The sequence below is a fragment of the Petaurus breviceps genome, unplaced genomic scaffold (genome assembly GCF_028583685.1).
Source record: "Petaurus breviceps papuanus isolate PSGF00001 unplaced genomic scaffold, PetGlider_PUasm1.0 90808, whole genome shotgun sequence".
NCBI classification, from domain to species: domain Eukaryota; kingdom Metazoa; phylum Chordata; class Mammalia; order Diprotodontia; family Petauridae; genus Petaurus; species Petaurus breviceps.
In genome coordinates, this window is record NW_027187349.1 from 11404319 (window position 1) to 11431495 (window position 27177).

The following is a 27177-nucleotide window of genomic DNA, read 5'->3' on the forward strand; positions in this document are numbered from 1 at the left end:
ACAGGCACCAAGAAATCACAATCAATGATTTTTTTTTTCTAGATTGTACCGGCTACTATATGGATTCAGACCCAGGTCAAGGGGGAGAATATTTTAAAGGTAGAGACTATTGACTTGATTGCAGTAACTTTATACAGTGTTACTTCATCTGTGTTAAAGCAAGAAATGGTTGCCAGGGTCAACTCTGGCCAAAATCACAGGCTCTTGTCTCAGGGGCCCTTCTTATTTCTTTTTTCTTGGATGTCCTTTGTCCTAGTTACCTCATCCTCCCACTTCCAAAATCCTCAGCCTTCTTCTTTCCTCATATTTTTTTTTCAGGGTTTGAGGACCTATCTAAACCTACTAGCACTCTGCGCTCTAGTCTGTTCAAAATTTACTTCTCCAGGGTCTCAGTCCCACAGGGCCATGAATTGATAATGAAGCATAATGTAAAGGTGTAGTTGTATTCAGGTCACATATTTGCATTTTAACAGTGTCTTTCTTTATGAAGCCAATGCCTTAAGTCAATAGATTCCAATAGTGGGCATTCTAGGTGTCTTTGCAGGATATTAGGGAAAGAAATTTGTGGCTTAGGGAGCCTTTCAATATAAGGTATAGGCAGCTGCCCATATGTCTGTGCACAGGACAGAAAGAAAATGAACAGAATGCAAAGTGATTATGTGTGCTAAAAATCTTCAATAGCCTCCTTTTAAGTTTTATTTCTTAGAGGGGGAGAAAAGGTGGCAGTTAATCCCATCTGTGTTTCCTCAGGGGGAAAGTGTAAGCTTGGAACCTCATGTCAGACAATTGCTTAACTGGAATTGGATCAACTTGGAAAAGGAAGAGGAGAAAATCTTTAATGTTTTAAAAGAAGATGACTTTGAAGATGTCCCAGTGGACCAGCCCTTACACTCGTCTTGTTTCTTATTTTTCTTTTTTTCCCCTCTCTATTATAATAAAGGACTTCAGATAGGGTAGGAGAGAAGAGAGGCATGGGGCTCAGTAAGTTACTCTGTGCTCTACTTCTTTAAAAACCTGGAAATCTATTTTTATGAGAAAGATTCTCTTAAGCAGTAGGCTCCTTTTTTCCCCCCAGGAGTTCCTAAGACTGCACAATTAACTCACACCACATGCTGTAGAACAGGATTCTCATTCTACTTCTGTGGCAATGAGATGAGACAGAGAAAACAGCCCGGAGTTGGCATCCAATCAATTCCTACTGGGGTCCTATTCTAGGAACCCCTTCGGGGAATCCTTGTTCAGTTATTTACATTTGATGAAAAATGTGATAGCATTCAATATTGTAGATTTTCCCCTATACTGGGTTTATACTGCTAAAGGAAGGGAAGAATTCTCTTAAGTCCCAGGAGAGGTGCATCTCATGATCACTATCTATAGCCAAGAAAATAACCTTCCCTCCAAAGATTATGGCCCAGCTGCACAATGGTCCTTGACACTAGATGTAAGGGTATGTTAGGGATACAAATCCTTTTAAAGCAACCAACACTGAGAAAAGAGAGTGATTTTGAGCTTAACTGGCACCTTTAGGTCTAGCGAAATCACCTTGGCCATCCCAGACTCAAAAACTCAAAAATATTTAAATGGACAAATTGTTTTCACTAAAAATCTGAAATAATTTTGGTTTCCAGAACTCTCTGTATGAAGAGCTTAAGGAAGTTCCCTCCTAGGTGTGCATTGAGGATCCAAATAAATCTTCAGGACAGTTTCTAAAGCTCTGTCTACCCACTCATAGGTAATGGAGATATAACTTTAGCAGACTAATGAATATTTTTATTTAAGCTTACAAGATTCTTGTAACACCCATCAGGGCATGGTTAACTTTGTTAGAGCACAGTGCTAATGAGGCCTAAGGTAAAGATCTGATACCTGTGTAATTCAAATGGCTTGGAAGCAAAGCTCTTTTCTCCACCATTGCCTTAGGCGGCTATCACCTAAATCGATGCCAGTATTTACCAGGGATGACTGGGTGAGAGGGTAAGGATGATTGAGCATAAATCTATCCCCACTTTGGGAAAAAATAAGTTAAATTTGAAGGCTATATTCTTCAGAGAGAGGTAACATGGTATAATGAACAGCCATCTTTGAAGTTAGGAAGACCTGTGTAGAAGTCCTTTCTATGACACATCCTAATAGTAAGACCCATGGTCAAGTCCCATAGCCTATTAATGGACCAGGAAACTTTTCAAGACTCTAAGTTACACATGAGTTACCAATCTGCATCACTGGAGAGTTTCCACATACCTGAAGTTCCCTGAACCAGTGAAATCACAAGTTTGAATCCAAAAAAAGAGATAATAGAAACACAAGATGTTATAGCTAACAAGATACCATTTGTCAAAGCTCTTCATTTTAGAAATGAGGAACTGAAATCAGAAAAGCAGGAGATTTACTCAAGGTCATTCAAGCTAGTGAGTGACAAAGCTAAGATTAGACATTAGGTCACCTCTCCGCTTCCCTAGGCAGTAGAATTACCTTGATAATAAGAATAACATACCCCAGGCTTCCAAGCAAACATCAGTACCCATGTGTACAATTCAGGAAGCTTGGCTTGTACTCTATAATGTGGGCAGCAATTCAATGATTCTTTTCCTAGACTATGTAATTGCCTAGATAAACAATAATTTATAAACGTACCTGAAAAAAGGAATAAATTAGGATTTCTATTCAAGCTACTCTTTATGTAGGCCTCAAAGTTATAGTGGACTGGTGAGTTAAAACAGGTTAATGACCTGCCTAACTGATAATACCTCACATAGAGAAGCAATTAATATTGGAAAAGGAATATATAATATATATTATACACACATATACATATATATGCATATATACACCATAGCTCAATGTTCAATAAACATAAGAACACCAACTACTAGCAGAAGCAATCCCCACATGACAAGAACTCTTGAGGCAAATGAAAAGCAACGCGGCAACAAAACATTTTGATGAACACTCATAGCACATTTCATAATAATCTTTGAACAAGATTTACATTTCATTCAATTCCATTCACAACTATGCTAAGGGGGAAGAATTCATATCTAAAACTAAGAACAGAGAAGATTGCAAAAGGCAAAACAACCTGTTTTGACTACATACAATTTTAAAACATCTTTATGAACAAAATCAATATAATTAGAATAAGAAAAGATACTGAATAGGGGAAAATATTAATATCAAACAGCTCTGATGTAATTCTGATATCCAAGATACATAGGGAATTGACAAAATTATATAAGATGAAGATGTATTCCTCAATAGGTAAGTGACTATAAAGTATATAAAGAGTTTTTAAAAGAAGAAATGTGAACAGTCAACAGTCTTATGAAAAAAAATGTTCTAAATTATGAGTCATAAGATAAATGCAGATTAAAACAATAATAAGGTCCTACCTTCTAAATTGGGCAGCTAGGTGGCACAGTATGGGCTTGGTGTTATGAAGAACTGAATTCAAATCTGGCTTCAGACACTTGCTGTGTGACCCAGGGAAAGTTATTTAACCCCATTTGCCTCAGTTTCTTCACATATAAAATGATCTGGAGAAGGAAATTTAAACCACTCTAATATCTTTGCCAAGAAAACTCCAAATGTGGTCATAATGAATCAGACCCAAATGAAACAAGTAAACAACAACAATCTGCAAAATTGGCAAAGATAAAAGAAATAGCCAATGCAGAAGGGACTGAGGAAAGACAGAATCAGTAATATTCTGTTGGAATAGTTGTGAATTGGCACATTCTGGCGAAAAAAATGGAATTATGCAATAAATACTACTAAAGTCTTCATGTTCTTTAATCCAATGATCCTGTTTCTGAGCAAATTCCCCAAGGAAGTCAAAGTCATAGAAAAAAGTCGATATAAAGATATTTATGTATGTACTTATATATGTGTTTACATGTGTGTGTATATTAAATGTTTATAACAATGCATTTGGTGGTACCAGAAAACTGTAAGAAGGGACAGAGGGTATACACATCAATCAGGAAATGATTAAAAGTTTGTGGCATATGAAAATACAGATATATTATGGCATGATTCATATTATTATTCCATAAAAATTATGAATATCAGAAACTCAGAAGCATGGATGGATGGATATGAATGGAAGCAAAACAAAGAAACCAGAATACACATTATATACCAAAAGGCCCCTGAATTCCAATTAATGCAATAACCAATCTTGGACAGATGGAGAGGGGGGAAAAAGTGCACTTCCACATCACACAGGGCCCCATTTTTTTATGAGGAGGGGACAAGGCTGGCCAACTTTCCCCTCCTTATTATGCTTCTGGCTTCCCAGACTTTGCTACTATGCTTCAGCTGCCAACTACCACCTTACCCTGGAACTTCCCTCCTTTGAGTTGGATCCTTTTTTCCATTTCTTAGTTCTTCCCATGTCCTCCATTTTGGAGAGGGTCTCAAGCCCACCAATCTTCATTTTCCACCTTACTCTGCTTTTGACTTTGCCAACATCATACTTCTGTATGGGTTACCCTCCCCACCCCCAATTTGTAGCTTTTGTGTGTGTGGTCTTTCCCCATCAGGATTCAAGTTCCTTGAGGGTGAAGACTGTCTTTTTCTTGCTTATATTTCTATCCCCAGTGCTAAGCATAGTGCCCAGCACATTATTTAATAAATACTTGTCACTTTGCTTTATACTGGTAAAAAAAAAAAGGTACACTTAATGAAATAAGGCATCATGTATTTTATCAAAAAGTAAAGATGAAATAAAAAAAAACATGCCTATTGGTTTTTATACCTTACCCAATAAAAATCATTATGAAAATCAACTGTGTACAACTATAAGACCTGTAGATCTTTTTTCATCAAGATAAAATAAGCAGCCTTATATTTTATCTCTGATTCATGAACTCAGAATGACACAAAAGTGCCAGGAATAGCTGCCTCCTTTCTCAATTATGCCCCCAGAATTCTTCTCTTTCTACAAGATCTAGTTCAATTTCAGATACTGCTTCTTCCTTGAAGTCCATATTTTCCTCCTCGTTTGTCAGTAATCTCTCCTTCCTCAAATTATATTATACATACTTAATGTTTACATGCTCTATATGTCAACCCTCCCCCTTCCTCCCCTAAAGACTATAAACTTCTTGAGAGCAGGAACTGTTATTTGTTTGTTTGTTTTTTGGTGGGGAGGATGGTTGGCCTTTGTACACTCAAGTTTGAGTACAGTATCTTTTACATAACATGCACTTAACAAATTTGTTGAATCATTCATAGAGTAATTCTTGGTTTTGCTTTCAAAGGCAACTTTTCTGTGTTCATCTTCTTAGTGACAGTTAACAGAGTCCCAAGGTGGAATAGATATTTCCCTATGGAACCACTGAAGCAGTCTGAAGAGAAATCTGCAAGTTAACCCAGCATGTACAGGCTTGAATATGAATGAATGGTTATTCTATACCTAACTCCTGTCCAATTCTCAAAGCCATTTCTCATTGTTCAGAGCACAATAACATTTCGTTTACAGCTTTTTTCCAATTAAACTATTGTTTGCCTCAGAATTGTAGAAGAAAAAAAGTGTTAAGAGTTTAATTAAGCACAAGAATGTAACCACTGATGACTTTAAAGTATTCTGAAAATAAACTATCTCCCTGCAATTGGTATTTTTCAAATTGGCACTTAATATTGGCATATTAAGGGCATTCAAAAGGTTTTCAGATTGAATATTGCTTGTAAAATAAATACCACTCAGTCTTTATATTCAAAATAAAATAACATCACATCCATGAATTAGTTTTACTTATTGTTGCAGACCTTATTTTCTCAGGAAGAAATACAAGCAACGTTTTAATGTTCGAATGAAAGGTTCTGATCCCAGGTGAAGAGGCAGAATGGGCATGTTAAAAAAAAATCAAACCTTTCCTCATCTGCTTTTAGGATCTAGCTCCTCCATCTGCAGTCTATTGATATCAATCTCTTATAAATGTGTCACGTTGTCTTTTTTCTGAGTAACTGGTTCCCACAGGCTTTTGAGGTATCTCAAGCTTGAGAAAGTCTCCTTTTGTTCTCATTATTCTGTGATTTTCTGATCCCAACCAAGCCAAAGAACAGAAAGAAATAGTCACTCACAGTGTATTCATGAAGGGTCAATGAAGCTTTGGAATAGAAAGATGAGAAATCAAAAAATTTCCCAGAATCTCCGAAAGGTCTGCTTTTTTTTTTTTAAAGTCTTTCCTTCCTTTCCCTTCTTTCCTCCCCTTTCTTAATCTTTTTCCTCCTGTCCCTCCTCCTTCCCTCCCTTCCTACCTTCATTCTCTTTCTTCCTCTGTCCCTTTTTCCCTTTATTCTTTCTTTCCTTCTCTCCCTCCCTCCCTTCCTCTTTCCATCTCTCCCTTTCTTCCTTCTCTTTTTCCTTTTCCTCCCACCTTTCCTTCCTTCCTTCCTGCATCCTTCCTTTTTACCTTTCTCCCTTCTTTCCAATGGAAAAATACTGGTAAAGCAAAAATATCCTAGGCCTTTTCTTTCTATAAGTGTTCATGCCAAAAGTCCAATTTAGACACAAAGATATGCTCTCAGTACACAGGGCAAGTTATACCCATTAACTGATATTGCTTCATCATTGTGTAACACTGGCAGCAACTACTGAGTCACCACCTGAAGGAAGCATTTTTAGTTGCTTTTTCAGCAGAGATGCGATTTGCTGAACCATCCACACTTTCATTTCAGGCCCTTCCTACTACCATCCTTGGCAAATGTTTATCAGTCAAAGAACATGGAAATAGATATATCTGTAGTTCTACTCTCATTCTATGAAGCTAACTTAATTACAGCTCTACAAAGATAAAATACATTCCTTGGCCAATTCCATATGCCTGCTCTGCCTTGGATTCTAGTTCAACATAGATTGACTGTCACCAGTTTATTCTTTAAGCAAACATGTTTTAAGCATCTGTGATAGTAATGGCAATTAAAGATTCCCCTGTATTGGCTTGGTTTTCAAATTGATTGTATTAAAACCCAGAGCTTGTTAATCCCACCTGTGGGATGGACTTTTTGATGTGAAAAGAAAGTCCTGACTGGGAGGAGCTGGTGACATAGATTTGGAGAGACAAGAGAGAGGCGGAAGTTCTTTTTGGAAGCAGCACCTCGTGGAGAGGGAGAGACTAAGAGATTGCTGGTGGCCGCTTTGAATTGCCCTGGACTTTTGAGACCTGCCCCCTGAGCTGCCAAGGACTGAGGAGACATGGCTGTTTTGCTTGGGTAAAGCAATACATTAAGCCTTGGTAGGTTTCAATGATGAAAAATTACACAAATACTTTCCTTAAGGGGCTTAAAGTCTGACAAAACTTTTATAATACAGACAAATAAGTATTATACAAAATAGACTGTGATGGGGCAGAGAGAAAGGGAGAACCAGACAAAATACTATAAAAACATTTTTTTAATGAAAAAGAAACTTTCAGATTTGGCATTATGGAAGAGGTGCTATCTTAAAGTGGATCTTAAAGGAAGAGAAGGGTTTCAACAAATAGAGATGAGAAAGGAGTATATTCAAGGCACAAGGTATTCTGTGAGAATACATAGGTGGAGCGGAACAATGGACTGGAGATGGCAGAGATTGAAGCATAAAGACCAGTTAAGATACTATAACAATATTCAAAACAACTTTATAAGACCCTAAACTGGGGCCATAGAAATAATGGGAAGATGGAACAAAGGTAAAAGTAAAATCACTAAAATCTGGTAACTAATTGCATGTGGGGGGCAGGGCAGGGAGGAGGGGTTGGGACTATGAGAGAAGAAAGAATTAGTTCAGGAAAGGTTTTGATCCTGGGTGACTAGGATGATATCATTGAAAATGAGGAAACTGGTAAGAGAGGTAAGTTTAGAGGAAAGATGAAGCATCATTTTGAACATGGATAAAACCATGAGATCATAGGTTTAGAAAGGAAGGGACCTTTGAGGTCATCTTGTTCAATATCCATCTTACAGATGAGGAAACTGAGACCCAAAGAGATTAAGTGACTTGCCCAAGAGCACACGCAGATCTAGGACTTAAAACCAAGTCTTCTAACTACAAAGCTGACTCTCTTTCCACTGAACCATATTACCTCTCCGGTCGACTTGAAGGCACAGGATGAACAACCAAGTGCATATGTCTGGAAGGCACCTGCTGCTGCAGGACTGCAATTCTGGAGAAAAATACTGGATGGATGAGCTGGGAACCCATATGTATAGAGCGTTAATAGAAGTTATTAAGGGAGAAAAGATTGCTAAGGGAGAGAATACAGAGAGAAAATAGCCGAGAACATAATGTGGGAGGGTGCTCCCACATAGGGAGAAGAGTATCATGATGAACCTGTAAGAGAGACAGAGAAGGAGTAATAGAACAGATAAAACACTACCAGGGCTTTTCAATATTAAGACATAGAGAAGAATATTCATAAGAGTGGGGTTAGGGGAGGCCAGGTGGCTCAGTGAGTAAGAGCACTGGCCCCAGAGCCGGGATGACCTGGGATCGAATCCAGGCTCAGACACTTAGCATCCACTCAGAAACACCTGGCCGTGTAACCTTGAGCAAGTTATTTAATCCCAATTGCTTAGGGGCGGCCAGGTAGCACAGAGAGCAAGAGCACCGGCCCCAGAGCCAGGATGACCTGGGATCGAATCCGGGCTCAGACACTTAGCATCCACCCAGAAACACCTGACCATGTAACCTTGAGCAAGTTACTTAACCCCAATTGCTTAGGGGCGGCCAGGTGGCTCAGCGAGTAAGAGCACCGGCTCCAGTGTCGGGATGACCTGGAATCCAATCTGGGCTCAGATACTTAGCACCACACCCAGAAATAACTGGCCGTGTCACCTTGAGAAAGTTACTTAACCCTGATTTCTTAAAAAAAAAAAAAGAGTGGGGTTAAAAATGCCAAAAATTACAGAAATGTAGGCATAGGCCTACTGGCTCTAGATTAATGCCTCCTCCTATATTAGGCACTGGGGAGGAATATAAAATATCTATATGATGGAGTCTTCGCCATCAAAGAGATATTCTATACCTCTTCTTGAGTTCAAATCTGGCCTCAGACACTCACTAGTTGTATGACCCTGGGCAAGTCACTTAACCCTGTTTGCCTCAGTTCCTCATCTGTAAAATAAGCCAGAGAAGGAAATGGCAAATGACTCTGGTGTCTTCGCCAAGAAAACCCTGAACAGGGTAACGAAGACTCAGACACAAACAAGCAATGACTCAATAACAAAATAAGACAGGATGTAATTAATCACTGAAATATATGCTACAGATATATTTTCTTCTCTGCCCCTTCTGCCTCTACCTACTAATGAATATCTAATTTAAACCTCTGCAATATCTTGCTTTATGTAAAACCTATATTCTCAGAAGCAATCTAGTGATCACTATGATAATGTTGCTTAGAGATATATGTAAAATACTAAGCCCCAGGATGATGGTATAATTTCTAGATTCAAAATATGTTGCATTTTTCTATAGGTAAGGTTGGAAAACAATTAGATTAAGTGCCTAGGTAACATAAACTTCCCAGATCTCTGATAAATTGCTGCTGCTGGTGATTTTCTGAAAAGATTTAGAAAGGCTTACAAACAAGGATTTCCACAGAAAATGGCTTCTGAGCAGTAAAGAAAATACAATAAACTCACCAACAGATGGCATGAATGGGATTGAAATATGCATGACAATAATATACCATAGTTTTGGAAAAGAAAAGCTGACCTTTTGTTACCTGCATCTAATAAAATAAAACTGTTTATTAAACTATCCAAAGGATTAATTAAGGAAAGTTGTTCCTTTTCTTTCTTTTTTTTTTTTTTTAGCTTAGGGAGTTGCTAGGAGGCTTTGCCTACCATTTAGCAAGTAGACAAAAGGTCAAGAACTGAAAACATAGCTGTGTGGTGAAGTTTCACACAGAAGGAAATTGTGTAAATGGTGGCAGAAGGGGGGAGAAGAAATTAAAATGAAAGAACAGCTGTTGGTATAACTACCTTATAAGTGTAAGCTCACTTCTTTCTTTTTGAAATTTATTAGTCTCCCAAGTGGTGCAGTGGATAAAGTGCTGGGCCCAAAGTCAGGAAAACCTGAGTTCAAATGGGACCTCAGACACTTACTAGCTGTGTAAACCCTGGGAAAGTCACTTAATCCTCTTCCCCTCAGTTTCCTCATCTGTAAAATAAGCTGGAGAAGGAAATGGCAAATGGCTCCGGTATCTCTACCAAGAAAACCCCAAATGGGGTCGTGAAGAGTTGGACAGGACTGCATCACTAAACAACAAGAAGAAGTCTCCAAAGAGAATAGCAGCCTGCTGTTTATCAGAATTCTGCTCCTTGCCTGTTATGTTGTTTATCAGTCTGTTGTTTAATGGAATTGTGCCACTTGCCAGCACAAAAATAATAATAACAACAACTGAATGTAGCACTTAAGTTTACATAATCCTTCACATACATTATTTCATTTGAGCATGAATAACAGGGCCAGTCTACCTTTTTGGCTATATTATTATCAATTGAGCCTAAAAAATTGGACCCCTCCAATTCTAAGGATTCCAGGGTATTTCTCTTCTCTGGACTTTAGTTTTCTCATCTGTAAAATGAAGAGGTTTAATGCAGCTTTGCCCATATCTACATCAGGAAAGACATTTCTGGGAAAACTGGTATATACCTAAATGAATGCTCTGTGATCGGCAAAAACAAACAAGTCTAATCATAGATTTCTTTTTTTTCTTTTTTTTTTTGGAGGGGGAAGGTAGGGAAATTGGGTTTAGTGACTTGCCCAAGGTCACATGGCTAGTGAGTGTTAAGTGTGTGGGTCAGATTTGAATTCAGGTCCTTCTGACTCCAGGGATAGTGTACCACCTAGCCACCCCCCAATCATATATTTCAATGAAATATCTGGGTAGATTGTTATTTCCAAAAAAAATACTAGAGTTGAAAGAGATCTGAAAAATCAACTAGTCTAATCCCATCACTATATGGATGAAGAAACTGAGACCACGGAAGGTAGTGTTTGACCTAAGGTCATGCAATGGATATTTGGCAGACCAGGATCTCAACACCAGGTCTTTTGAAAGGTCTAATGTTACCATTAGATTTGGACTCCTGGATTTGAACTCAGAGTTCCTGTGTTTTTACTTCAAGAGAAAAGGAGGAAAGTCTCCATTCATTGAGTGAATACTCTGTGGCAAACTTATAGTATAGAAAGACATGAAAAAAGAGTCACATAGGACTGAGAGGCATGGATAGCGATCCATCACTGGATGGATCATCCACATTAGTGACAGCACAGATCTAAATATTCCCCCCAAGGCAGAGTACACTGCTCCTTCTGTATAGACTAGGTGTCTAATAAATGCTTGTTGTCTCTGGGTCTTTCTCTTGTTTTTGGCATAGCTTTAAAAAAAAGATTCTTTCTAAGCCTTAGCTCTTCAAGCTATTCTAATAGGTCCATGGTATTCTTCTGTTCTCCCTCTGGTCTTGTGTTAGTTCTGTGTTAAAAAATTCATCTACCAGTCTCCTATGTTGCTTCTTCCTTCCCAGAAGTCTTTATTTTGTCCATGCACTCAGTTTCAATGCTTTATTGGGTAAAGTAGGAATAGAAAATATAAATTATGTGCTAAGAGCCATAACAAAGAAAAAGGCAAGGAAGAAGGAAAGATCAGTAGGAAACAGCATCAATACTAACATCAGGCTTGTCTGAATTCTGTATCTGTTTTTCTCATTTACTCCTTTCCTTTCTGCCAGTTTTATATTATTTTGTATCATTTTTCTATTATATTCTTGCCTGCTCCCGGCTACTTTCTGCCCATCCTCCTACTTTCAAGAAAGTTCAAGTATTTAATTTGGTTGGAAACTACTAGAAAAGCTGATTGGTAATTTATTTCTTTAACTTCTTGAAAACATTTGTTCTCTGGGATCCTTGAGGCATGCAACCTGTCTATTCCTGTCACTCAAAACCTTTCTAGAAGAACCTCAACTAAAATTTCCACTTGGGGATCATTACTGAGGGGCATCCAAGTGGATAAAACACTGGGAAGCCTACAGCCAAGGAGATGTACTGATGCTATACATTCTGGGAAGAAAAGAGGGCTGGGACCAGAGGATGCAAATCAATCTCAAAACTGGGCGGTAAGACAAGCTCACTCATGCAAGCCGGCTGTTTGTCTCTCATTTTATATCATTATTTGACATTTATAAAATTGTAAAAGTCTAAGTGAGTTACAAAAACACTTCTGATCCAAGAGTGCAATCCCCTTGGAAACATCCCCTTGCCATGTGTAGGCATGCCCTTACAATTCAGACATTTGGCTTGGTTCATTGGTTGGAACACTGATTCATTGAAGATGTCTGAAGTTTTCTTTCTTAACTAGAATGTGTGTATCCTAAAAGAAAGGTGGGTGTTTTAATAACAGCAGGTGTGTTCTTCCAGCAAATAATTTCTACCCTTGGTGAGTCTTTCACTATGGGGAGTGCCATGATATTTATTTATCTTTCCTCTTCCTTTCCAAATGCAAGAAATAAAAAATTTCACTTATCAAAGTCTTTCCTGTGCAATCTCAGAGGAGGCTGCAAAGTCATGGGCTGAGTAAATAAATAGGACAGATGTCCAACCTCGAACATAAATGAGGTAGGAGGAAAAACAAGCCAAATGTACTGAAGATATTAAGACAAAAGGTGCCATTTCCCAATTCCAGGCTTATTAATTAAAACTAAAATTAAAATTATGTAGGATCACTCATTAAGCCTTTAATTTAAGCACAGACTGACAAAACTAATTGTACTAAAAATCTCCCACAGCTGTTCCCTGCTGGCCTCTGCAATATGCTGGAATAAATCCCAACGGACCTGCCAAATGAGTGTGTGTTGTCTACAGTAGTGACAAGTTATCTCATTCTATGGCTTCCTTCTGAAAGATTGGTCTGAAGTGATGAGAAGCATGCATTCTTTTCCTTACTCATCTGGAGAGTGATGATTAGTTCCTGGGTTTTGTGGTAAAGTATATAGAGTGATTGGAATAAGGAAGACTAGACTTCAAATCTGGCCTTAGATGTTTATTAGAAACCTCAGATTAAATCACCAAACCTCTGCCTACCTCAGTTTCCTCAACTGTAAAATGGGGATAATAATGGCACCTATCACCTAGGGTTGTTGCAAGGATTAAATGAGATAAATATTTTGCACAGTGTCCAGTACACACTAGGCACCATATAAGTACTGAATAAACAGGACAGATACCCAAGTTGTAACATTAATGAAGAAATTTCTTTCCCTCTTTTCCAATGTGTTTTGGGATTGTTACAGGATCATAAGATTTAAAGCTGGAAGAGATCTTATAGATCATTTCATCTAATCCATAGGCTGAATAAATTAAGGCACAGAAAAGCTGAGTTTCCTAATGAAACATAAGAACTTGGATTGAAACTAAGTTCTTTGACTCTTCTCTGATTCAGTATGGTACAGTAGAAAGAACGATGATCTGGGAGTTAGAAGCTGTCGTTCAATCATTCAGTTGTGTCTGAACTGACATGACCCTATGGATTTTGTCCATAGAGTTTTATTGGCAAAAATACTGGAATGGTGTGCCATTTTCTTCTTCAGTGCATGCCTATTTTACAGATGAGGAACTGAAGCAAATAGGGGTTAAGTGATTTGCCCAGGATCACACAGCCAAGTAAGGGTCTGAGGTCACAATTGAATTCAGATCTTCCTCACTCCAGATTGGGTACTCTATTTGCTGGACCACCTCACTGCTTCTCTCCTGCCAAATATTTGTTACTTGTAAGCCATAGTCAAAAGACTTGGGTTCAAATTCCACCTCTGCTACTTAAATCTTATGTTACCTACAGCCAATTAAGCAACCTATCTAGGCTTCAATTTCACCATGTATAAAATGAAAGGATTAGATTAGATTAGATCCCTTTAAACTCTTCTTCTATGATCTATGGTCCAACATTTTACTTTGTATCTCTTTGCATTTCTTAGTATAGGATGTTGCATCTGGTATTCAACTAGTAAGCTTTTGTTGTATGCATGATAATAATTCATCTCTGAGATTTAATTGAGTTTTTATTATGTACAGAACACTGCATATTATAAACATTTTGGTGTAAGGGACTTTCCTTTCCATGAATCTACTAGAGAAACATCATGATGGAATCTAGTGCTTAGATTCATGTACTGCCCAATAAGGAAATCTGAAATTTCAGCCATAGTCACTAATTTGCTAACTTGAGTTTATAATTTAATATTTTTACCTTTGTTTCTGTTTTTTCTTAAGTTGACAATATGTTTCTGTATCTCATTAGATACAATTGGTTTTTCTCCCCCCCCCCCCCCCCCCAAAGTGGTATGATCCTTTACACAAAAACATCATGAACCTTTTTAACTATAGGAACATTCTTAGTGTGCTGGGTTTTTCCATTTTGACTTTTCTGGTCTGATACAATTGTAGAGCAAGAATGGAAATGCCCATATTTCACTAGGTACTGAGAACTGTGTGCTATGTGTTAAATATTCCTTTCTGGTTTGTTTCACTGCCACTTTCAAAAAAGTATTGGGTTTAAAAAAATACTTTAAGTAAAAGTTGGTGGAGAAACTACAGTTAACTGATAAAATCTTAATGCCAACGTACATATGCTTGCTTTCTATGGGAAGTGGTTTTGCACATTAGCTATTTTGCAGACTAATGAAACTCAGAATATTTAGGGCTTGATGCATTAAATATGCATTATTAACATTTTGATTAACAGGAATCACTTACAAGATACCAAAAATAGACTTAAGTAGCCTCTGAGAATATGACTATTTGCTTATAATGTTTTCATGAGAAGAGAAAAGGAAAAATGAACTTATGCATTCCTATGGTTTCCAGCTATCACCTCTATTAAGATAACTTTGAAATCTACCTTATGCCATCTTAATTTCTAACTACCTATATAGAATGTCAGGGGCAGCTAGGTGGCACAGTGGATAGAGCGTTAGGCTTAGAATCAGAAACTTATCTTCAAGAATTCAAATTTAGTCTAAAGATACTTAGTAGCTGTGTAACCCTAGGCAAGTCACTTAATCCTGTTTGCCTCAGTTTCCTCATCTGTAAAATGAACTGGAATAGTAAATGGCAAAACCATTCCAGCATCTTTGCTAAGAAAAATGCAAATGGGGTCATGAAGGATCAGACACAACCAAAATGACTGAACAAATATAGGATTGTCTCCATTTGGAGGTTTGTCTGCCACCATTTCAGACTCACTACATCTAAAACTGAAATCACCATCATAAACAAATTTGTTTCCCCTTCCAAAATTAGAACTAGTGAAGTCATATTTGACACTTCTCATTCTCCCTCTATATATGTTACTAGGAGCTATGTTCAGATCCTCCCTCTGATAATCACTGCTTGCTTACAGTTAATAAACGGCAGATATGGAACTCAAACTAAAGTTTTCTAAAACCAGGTTGGGAGCTAGAACATTCTCAGGTCAAATGATTAGTAACTATTTATTATTAATTGCCTACTACAGTGTAGTGGATAGAGAGCTGCCTTTGGAGCCACGAAAACCTGAATTCAGGTCCTGGCTCTGACACCTACTTACCATGTGACTTTGAGCAAATCACTCATCCTCTCAGTTCTATGAGTTGCAGAGAGGGTGCCCACCTTTATTGGTAGAGTGAATTCTACTGGAATGAATCCATAAGTCCAGTACTTCTCCCTATAGGAGTATGTAGTCCAGAGGGAAAATGAAATGTGGATTTTGATATTAAAGTAGCTCTCTACAGAAACAAAGGCAGGCCTAAATAATTTGAAAAATATCAATTGCTCATGGATAGGATGAGTCAATGTAATAAAAATAACAATACTGTACTACCTTAATTACATTACCTATTCAATTATAAGAGTGAAAGGTACTACTCTGGACCATTTTCAAATTTTCCTACTTTAAAGAGCCCCATGTTTATAGTTACATATATAGGGATTTGACAATAAACCAGGTTCTTGACTCATAGTTTTATCACCAATGGCCAGCTAAGTTGCTCTTCCTTACTCTCGTCTACCCAATTTACTGCTGCCAAATTAATCTCCCTAAAACAACTCTTTTCAGCATGCCTCTCATGTTAAAGAGTCTGCAGAGATTCTCTATTTCCTCCCATGTCAATTTCAAATAGAAATCCCTCTTTCTCATTTGTAATCATGTGTATACACTTTTTTCTTGGTGATAGATCAGCATCATAGGCAGCAAGGTGGCTTGGTGAATAGAGTATGGGACTTGAAGTTAGGAAGACAAGTTTAATTCTCCCCCAGATGCTAACCTTGAAACTTTGGACAAGTCACATAACATCTGTCTGCCTCAGTTTCTTCATCTGTAAAATGCAGATAATAAAAGCCTCTATGTGCCAGGGTTATTGTGCAGATAAAATAATATTCAAAAGGCCCTTTGTAAACCTTAAAGAGCTATGTAAATGCTTACTATTATTACTACTACCATTATTATTATTACTAATAAATTGGGAATCAGTATCTTGGAAATGAAATGGTCAACCATTCCAGTATCTTCACAAGAAAACAGCATGGATATTGTTGGTATGCTCTGGTCCATGGGGTCACAAAGAGTAAGAAATAATTGTACAACTGAAAAATAACAACAACAACATGCTTGGAATTACTCTGAATTTGGAGTCAAAAGACCTGACTGGGAAACCTAGCTCTGTTATTAATTACCTGTGTGACCTTGGGCAAATCACTTAACCTCTCCAGCACACTGGCTCTCCTCTGTAAAAAGAGAGAGACACTAGTGGATAGAGCGTCAGCCCTGGAGTCAGGAGGACCTGAGTTCAAATGGCTTCAGACGCTTGATATGCTTACTAGCTCTGTGACTTTGGGCAAGTCACTTAACAATTGCCCCCCAAAAAGCAAAGAGAGAGAGAGACAGAGCCTCCACATGAGGTTGCAACCCACAGTTTAAGAAACCCTGAAAGGGTTGCAAGTAGAAAAAGTTTGAGGAGCTCTAGACTTGATTACCACTAAGGTCTCTTCCCAGCTTTAAATCTGTTACCCTGTGATCCCCTTATGGTGCCATTTTCCATATGGTCTCTCAAGACAACATAAGCTGGTACCAGCTGTATGCATAAAGATAAGCTATAGAAATTTTGATCCCCTGAATGAAAATGGAAAGATAAGGTTAACTTCTTAAATATACGATGGCTGTAAGTAAACAGTTTCAGTAGAATTGGCAGCTTCTAAAAAGAGAATTATCCTCATATTCCTAGCTCGTGCTCCATGAATGTGAAAAACAGCTAAAAAAAACCAACCTAAAGTAATGTATTAATGCTCAAAAATCTGTGCCTTTGTCATTGTAGAGACTCTCTCTATTAATGTAGATCATAAACCACGTATAATTCAGTCTTGGAGACATTCCCGAAGCTTAGAGAGAATTACTTGCACATGGGCACATAGCAGGGAAGTATCAGAGGCAAGGTTTGAACCCAGGCCTTCCTAAATCCAAATTCTGAATTCCGTCTATTCTGTGACACTTTATCCATGGTGGCATAATGTTGGATACAATTAGACATATGGATGAAATGAGAAAAGAAGTAAATATATTTGCCTCATATGGGTACCCACTAGGAATGTAAATTGGCTAGCATACCCCCTAGACAACACAGACTTCTGACTCTGGTCCTGGAATGATGCAGACATTAAATTCTCACTCATCTATTCATTTTTAGATAGATAGAAAACTACATGGGTACTTTTTTTTTTTTTGCAGAATTACACATCTACTTTGATTTAATTTTCCTTATTTTGTTCAATTTCCCAGACCGTGATCAACCTCCTGATGTGATTTCTATTTTCAATTCCATTTTCCCTAGCCTTGATGTGTCTTGGCAACAGAAATGCTATTGCCTCTTTCTCCATTAAGTCAGATGAACCCATCACTTCAACCTAGATTCTAATCAACTGAACAGGACCAAACAAAAACAATTGGTATTTCGTGTATGAAAGCAAAACAAGCATCAGTCATGACCAATGCTTGAACTATCCATTCAAGAATCAAGTATTGCTAAAAAATACCTACTGGGCACAACACAGTCAATCAACAAATATTTGTTAAGCACTTGCTATGTGCTAGACATTGTGCCAGGCACTGGCAATACAAATGTAAGTAGAAAGAAAAACAGTCCCTGCCTTCAAGTAGCTTACATTCCAATGGGGTAACACAATACATAAAAGGAAACTGAAAAGGAGAGTGGAAAAACAAAGTGGGCATAGCCTGGAGAGAAGTGAGCCATGACTAATCTAGGGGCTTCCCTTAAATGGAGGTTCTGAGATTGCTTAAATGGGAAGAACCAATCCAATCAGAGGGACAGGCTACAGGGGAGGAGAATACCTTTAAGGTGTGAATTCCAGGGTTGGAGTGAGACTTCAGAAGAAAAACTGGGTCTTAGTAGAGGAAGTCAGGAGTGCATCCTGGAAAAGAGAGGTCAAATCCTGGCTGTGCCACTTAAAATCTGTCTGATGTTGTCTAATATTCTGGATCTCAGTCTCACATATAGAATGAACGAATTGGACTAGGTGACCTCTCAGGTTGCTTGTAGCTCTAAATCTATGATCCTTCAGTCCTACTTGTTAATACACTGTGCTCTCAGAAGCACAAAGAAGATATGAAGTGATGAACAAAGACAGGAGGGAGTATTAGATGTGTGTATAGGGAGCAAAGACAAACAGTAAGAGGTTCGGAGGAGAAGAATCACTGAGGGAAATGAACAAAACTATTCTCTATGTCAAGGAATTGGTTAACTTGTGAGATATAGCTATACTGAGGCACATCAAGATTTTTTCAAAAACAATTTTTGAAAAGAGAAAAAAGTTTGGATAGGCATGGAGTTGTAAAGTACTCAATGGAGGACTAGAATGTTAGAAAAGACAATTATATTTTATCTGGAGTTCTGATTACCATGGCAATTGCTTACAAGATGCACGGGAGTGAAATTTGGCTAAAGTCATGGAAAACAATTAAAGATCTATCTGCTTTAATTTATGTACAAGGTTACATAAATTAAGAGAAAAAGTAAAATCTGATAGACGCCGGGAAGAGAACTGGCAGGATTTTTGTGACTGATTAGATTTAGGGTGCAAAGTAGGAAGAGTTAAATATGATTCCAAAATTGGGAGCTGAATGCTCTGGGATAGAAGAGGGCATGATTTTTTAACAATTCCCAATCTACGTACACCTTCAAATAAAGGCTAAATGACCACTTATGTGGAATGTGGGAGAGAAAATTCTTCCATGGCTGGCTGACATCTGAAGTCATTTCCACTGGGAAAAGGGTTTTGAATGTCTTCTGGGGGGGGGGGTAGAGAAGGGAAAAGGGGAAAGGGGCAGATGAGTTACCTTTGTTGCCTAGATAAGGTCAGAAATGAAATATTTTCTCACTCTTTATTCCATGTTAATTTCTATATTGGACAAAACTTAAGAAATACTAAATAGATGAGTTATATTCATGGGAAAAGATGGCCAGATAAAAAATTATCCCAATTTTCAAGATAATGCAATGCAGTCCCAAAGAAATAAATGTGATTGACTAACCATGTGCCCTTAAGGTCACATGGTTTGCAAGGGGTCAAGATGAGACTCAAATTTCAAAATGCTAGGGCAGTGTTTTCTGCTATACCATATTGAGAGAGAGGGTGAGTTGAATGGGTCAGGAGTCAAAGTTTAGGAGTAAAGACACTGATAAAGAGCATAGAAAAAGAAGACAAATAAAGCTATTGGAATTTCTACATAATATTAACTCCAACAAGTATGGATTGATAAAATGAAAACTCTATCCTGCTTGGCAATAGTTTAAAAGAAAGTATATCCACACACTTAGGTATATACAAGGTATATATGTTTGCAGTTTTAAGTTTCATATACATGTATCAACACACAGGTAACATCTCAACCCTGGGAAGTAGGGAGTACAGGTATCATTACACCCATTTTTACAGATGAGTATAGTTGAGTATATGAATGGTAGTCAGAAAACCTGAGTTTAAATCCTAGCTCTATCACTTTATATATGACCTTGAGCAAGTCACTAAACCATTCTGGGTCTAAGTTTGTCATCTGTAAAATGAGAAGGTTGGAGTCAGGGCCCTCTTGGGTCATCTATAGCTCTCAATCTATAATCTTACAGTTTTATGACCTGTAAATAGTCACACGGTTAATAAGGGTAGGGCAGGATATAAACCCAGGACTTACTGACATCAGATCTAACACTAACTTCAACATCTAATATCATACCCCAAAGGTTTCAACAGGTTACAATGATCAATCAAATCTGATAAGATGAAATTCAGCAGCCCTGACCTTGAGTTAAAATTCAACTGCATGAGTGTAAGATAGAGATAGACATTCACATATTGAAGAACTGAGGGTTTATTGGATTATAAATTCAATGAATCAACATTATGAGAAAAGCCAGAAAAGTGCATGCAGCCTATGGATACAAAACAGAAGTAACTGTACTGGAACAAGGCAGACTACGAACTTCAGCAATAGTGAGGACGTATATGGAGTAAATTACTCTGTTAAATTCTGGGCACCACATTTTAGAAAAGATATTGAAAAGCTAGTGTGGGTCCAGAGAAGAGTGACCAGAGTGGACAAAGCTTAAGAAGCATTAGATACATGCCATTAGGTGGCATCACTAGAAAGAATGATGGGTCTGGAGTAAGGAAGACCTGAGTTCAAATCCAGCCTCATACACTTACAAACTATGTGGTCATAGGCAAGTCACTAAACTCTACATCGGTTTTTCCAGCTATAAAAAACCTCCTCAATTTCAAAATATTATCTCTTTAAATGTTCATTTCTAATTTTAATCAAGTGAAGATAATACAGTCACAAAATCACACAATTTTAAAGTGTGAAGGAAAATTGGGCATCACCTAGTGCATCCCAATACTGTAATTGGCAGATTAAAAAAATGGAGGTACAAAAAGGTTAAATGATTTGACCAAGATCACACAATTAGGGAGAAGTATAATCAGGCCTAGAAGTCAGGTTTCCTAACTCCCAAGTATTCTTTAATTTGATTCAACAAACTTTTATTAAGCAGCTACTATTTACAAAGCAATGAGATAAGCAGGATAAAATAAAACATAGGCTCTGCCCTCACAGAAATTATAAAATAATAGGAGGGATAAAACATAGACACATATATTCAAGATCTAAGGCACAATGTGATGCAATATAAAATATGAAGAATCTGAGGAAGAATATATCATTTAATGCTGGTGATCAAAGAAGGTTTCATAGAAAAAGTAGCACTTGAGGACTTGGGATTTCACCAGCATAGGAACTGACTCCACCAATGGAGATTGCAACCCATTCATAATTTATAGTCTTGAAGAGGTGTCCGAAGTTCAGAGAACTTAGGGGGCTTGCTCACAGTCGCATAGTTAGGAATGAACAAAAGAGAAGGGATTTTTATAACCGGAGAAATAGAGAGGAGTCTTTGCAGACATGGAAGATGAAGATGGGAGGTGGCAAGATAAGAATAATAAGTAATGAGTAGCCCTTTTCGGCTAGAACACAGAACATGTGAGGAAGATTCATGAGAGTTAAGTCTGGAAAAGTAGATCTGAGTTGGACTATGGGAAAGTCTTGAGTACCAAGATTAAATTACCTTTTATTTGGTGTACAGTAAAAAGCCATGGAAAATTTCAGTGTAGAGAAATAATATGAGTAGCATGCTAGAAGTATTATATATCTAGCAGTGCGAAGGATGGAGTGGAGTAGAGAGGGAGAAAGACAAGGAAGAAAACCAGTTAGGAGATTACTACAAAAGTCTATATAACAGATGACGACCACCTGAACTAAAGTGGTTGTAGTTAAAGTGCAAAGTAACTCTTCATTCTCAAAGGATCTCTCCAGCAGAGGTAACTTTAGCAAGTTGTACAGTGTTTAAAAGGGTTTTTTAAAATTTATTTATTAATTTTAAATTATTAATTTTTTATTATTATGAAAATAATAAAATATGTGTTTTAGAAAAAAAAACAATAGGAAAAGAGGATTGTAATTGTAAAAAGAGGATTCTAGGGGTAACTAGGTGGTGCAGTGAATAGAGAGCACTGGCCCTGGAGTCAGGAGGACCTGAGTTCAAATCCGGCCTCAGACACTTAACACAAAACCAGTCGTGTGACCTTGGGCTTAACCCCAATTGCCCTGCCTTACCCCCTCCAAAAAGCAAAACAAAGAACAAAAAGAGGATTCTAAATTTCTATTAATATACAGATTTTTTTAAATGCATGAGTTAAATTTGACTAGATAGTTCCAAAACCTACCTATGTCCCTTTCTGAATTTCTACTGTTTTAAAAAAATGTTTTATTGATTCTCTTTTTGTTTTCTTGATGCTTTTTCCTTTTTGGGGGGGGGGGATATCACTGTATTTCCATTATTCCCCTCCACATTTTGCCAAGCCCAAGTAAAAGAAGTCCTCGTTCTGTCTCCTCTCCACCCTCAAAAATAAACAAAGCTTTCCCTTGTAATAAGGGAAACAAATACACATGAGTCCATATCTGTAAATATGAGGTTAGGTCTAGGGTTAGAGTCAAGAAGATGAGATTGGTTCTACCTCTATAAGATCATCGCCTCTCAGTCATTGCACTGATAGATTTTTAAATCTTTCACAGACATTTTCCTTCATAATGTTGTAGTCATTAAATAAACAGTTCTCCTAGCTCTGCTCACTTGGTTCTTCATCAATTCATACAAGTCCTCCAAGGTTTTCCTGATTTCTTCTCTTTTGCCATTTCTTATGGCACGATAATATTCCATTATATTCATATGCTGTAATTTGTTCAGCTGGTCAACGAACTGATAGACAATCATTCTGTTTCCAGTTTTTGGATATATAAAAAAAAATGATGCCACAAATATTTTTTGTACTGGAAAACTGACTGTAGTCAATTGTTGACAGTAGTCATGGTTTTTCCATTTTTCAAGGGCTGACTTAGTTATGAATGGAGAAGCTCATCAGCAGTAGATAAAAGACAGTTGCAATGAATATGGCTACAGCAACTCAAGAAACGTACCTCACAACATTGTGAGGAAAGCATTTTGCAAAATTTAAACTGCAATGTGAACTAGTTGCTGTTTTTTGTTATTGCAACTAAAGGTAGAATTAGAATGATTTGGCAAGTGATATATGAAAAATGAGGAAAAAGGAAGTGTCAAAGATGATGCTGAGATTTTAAGTCTAGGTAAGTAGGTAGATGGTGGCCACATCAAAATAAACAGGGAAGTTACAGGAAAGTACAGCTCTTCAGGAGGCATGGGGGAAATCATGAGGTCAACGCGGGACACACTGACTTAGAGGTGATGGCAAACTATCCAGATGGAGACAGCCAGAAGATTACAGGGCCAGGCTGATACAGGATGTAGAGACAGAATTATCATCGGCATAGGATTCCAGACAGGACATCCAGACAGTGGATGAAGTTACCAAGGGAGAAAGTATAGAGAGGGAAGATACATCTTCATTTTGGAATCTCTGGTTTCTTTTAAGATGCAGTCCAAGTGTTACCTTATATGTGAAGCATTTCTAAATGCCCCATGCCACTAGTACACTCTTTCCCAAAACAATTTTTGTAGCCACTTTGTATAGTTAAGTATGTGCATGCTGTTTCCCCCATCAGAATATTAACTCCTTGAGGGCAGGTAACTAATTCTTTTGTCTTTGTATCTTCAGTGCCTAGCACAGTTCCTACAACATAGAATTAAATAAATACTTGTTGATAGACTGCGTCCTTGGGGGATATTCGAATTTAAAGGAAGAAAGGAGGATAAGCATCTGAATTCATTCAAGTAGATGCAGAAAGGAACTAGTGACTGGTATTGTATGCATTCTGTTTTTGAAGTTCAGGGTCAAGGGAAATAGATAGAATTCAAAATTACTGCAGCCAAAATGCCAGAATGGAATTCACTTTCACTATCCCTTGATAAATTGGAGCCCAGGTCTCCTGGCTCCAAGTAACTTATTCAGTCAACACTTTTTTATTAACACTTATTTATTTTTTATTAAACACTTTTTATCAACACTATTTTATGTACATTGTGCTAAATATTGAAGATGCAAAGAAAGGAAAAATACAGTCCTTGCCTTGAAAAAGTTTGCAATCAAACAGGGCAAACAACACGGAAACAATTATATATAAACAAGATACATACAATCCTCCCACAATGTCACACATACATAAAAATATATTTGAAGAATCATTGACATGTTGGAGTCTATCATGGCTCATCTACTCTGCTTTCCATTTAAGCTGATGACAACAAGCTGAAAGCTTGCTATTAAATTGAAATTATTGGTTCTAGCTACTGTTTCATTAATTCTGTGAAATCACTATTTCAATTTCATTCTTTTCTCTGCTCCCACTGGGTAAGGCTACAAGAGGAAAGATGCAAAAGGAAGAAGGCTTCTGGCTATCTGCTGGAGGGGGCCATCTCCACTCCTCCTGATCCATATCTTGCCACTGGACCCAGATGGCTCCAGAGGAGAAAGTGAGGCTAGTGACTGCATAGCCCTTCCTCACTTAAATCCAATTTAGTTACAAGTCATGACATCACTTTTCTGATGTCATGGTTCTCTTCAAGAACAAAGGACAAACAACAACCCATTCTGGAAAAAAAGATCTGGAGAAGTTTTGTGATAAACCAGGAAAGTCAACATATATATTGTAATTGGGTTTCCCAATCTGTTCAACTACTTAGGATAGAAGCGTGGTATTACCGATGCTTCCTTCTCTCCATCCTGAATTTCCAGTTCCTCTGGGTTGTGCCCTTGAGGGTGATGGTGCACAGCAGAAGCAAAGAGGAACAGAGAAAGCATCACCCACTGCTTCCTTCCTGATCTTTCTACTATCCCCTCAATTCTCTGTTCTAGAAGACAAAAATGCTTTCCAATATTGTCAGCGGTTATTAGTATGCATATGTTTGATCAATTAAAAAATAGTTAATGGTTAAGTCTTATTTCAAGGCTCTAAAAAGAGCCTGGTTGATTAGTAAAAGTCATACAACACATAACTTTCCAAATCAGTAATTGCTAGCATTTATATACAGCATTATATAGTCAATTTCCTCCTCCCTCATCTTCTATTCATGACAGAGGAACCAGTCATTACAATAGAATGTAGCTAGCTAATCTGTCTTGGCCAAACCACACAAAGCAGAAAAATCAGAGAAGAGTTGGCAAAGTACCTCATCGATCCTTACAACAATTTTAGGAGGTAGGTGTTAAGTGTCTGGCCTGTGATCACATTGCTAGTGTCAGAATCAGATTTTGGACCCAGGTCTTCAGGACTCCAAATTCAGTGTTCTGTATGCTATGCCATACTTCCCAGACATTATTAGTATGCATGTCTTTTATTCCTTTTAAAGTATATTTTTTATCTTTATATTTCTAAAACCAAGCAGAAATCCTCACTTAATTAATACTATTTGGATTAAATTTAATAAACAAATGCAAAGAGTTACTTAGAGTTTTCCCAAAGAATAGATATCATACCTAAAGAAAGATCACAGCAATGTTTTCACCTCCACTTTTAGTGAGGGCAGATGAAGAACAAATCAAAAGACCAAGAACAGTCCTAACAAGGTAGAAATGTTCTCAAGGCATTTTACTTACCTTGTCATAACTATTTTGTAGTGAAATGAGTTTGTATCATTTCATAAAACAAATGATTGAAGAAACCTTTGTGATGATAGACAATAATAGAAATAAGTAGATGCCAGATTATTTACACCTATGGGAAATAATCCTGGGATTGTGGGGTTAAGATGTCATATCCAAATGGTTCTCACAGTAGGAATTGCTTGATATGATTTACTCAGTGGTTGAAGAACTTTAAAAGTTTGTTTATTTTTTAAATTGGTGAAACCTAGGATCTACAAAGCCCATTCCTGAGGGGAAGTGGAAAATCATTAGCCATGACTGAGTAGCCTCAGCACAGGGACAACAGCCAACAAGTCAACAAGCATTTATTAAGTGCCTACTACACGTTAGGCACTGTTAGATATCCTTTGAATAGATAAACCACATTTTAATTTTTAATAAACATTTATTAAATGCCTACTATGTGCCAAGCCTTAAATTAGGCACAAAGGCAAAAATCAAACAGTCTTTACCCTCAAGAATCTTATATTCTACTTGAAGATGACAATATACAGTGGTAGCTACATGGCCTAGTGGATAGAGTACCTAGCCTGGAGTGAGGAAGACCTGAGTTCAAATCCAGCCTCAGATACCTACGAGCTATGTGACCCTGGGTAAGTCTCTTAACCCCAGTTGCCTCCAAAACAATACAACCCTCCCCCAATATACATACAAACTAAAAACAAAGGTTTTTTTTGTTTTGTTTTGTTTTTCCAATGCATTAGCCAATGGTATGTCATGAAAGGGCTCTTCTAAGAGTTGGTACTTGAACTGTGCCATAAAGTAAGTTTTAGAATTCTAAGTAGAAGCAATGAAGAGGGAGAGTATTCTAGGCACAGGGCACCGCTAAGGTGTTTGGTCAGCAATGAGCCCAATAACGGTTCCTGAACCAGGACATTGCAATGTCCTTAACAATAACCCCTTACATGCTTAACTGCACATAGGTCTCCACATTGAGAGAATAAAGCAGTGATTTTTGTTGGTCCTTTAGTGTATCTATAACTGCTCCAATTGTGAATCATTAAGTCTCGAATACAAGAATCTGTGTAGAGGGATATTTAGGAATGATACCACTCAAACAAGAATGCAAACAGCATGAGATCTAAGACCTCAGGAAAGGCAATCGTGGCCATTAAGGCTTCTGTGATCCCAAAGCCAAATGGCCCAGAGAGAAGGTGGCAATAAGATGAAGTCAATTTCCTCCTCCCTCATCTTCTACTCATGACATTATAATGGAACTCGTCATTATAATAGAATCTAGCTAGATAACCTGTCTTGGGCAAAAATCAGAGGCAGAAAAATTAGAGAAGAGTTGTAAAGCTATGATCACCAGAATTCAGGGTAGGTATCCTGGGTATAGGGCACAGTAGGTTGCTACTGTAGATCAATGCAGCAAACAGAGTATATCTTTGGAGCACAGTTCATGGGTCAGAGAATCTGCAGTTGAATCCTTGGCAATAATACATATTAGTTTTGAGGTCTTGGCCAAGTCATTTCAA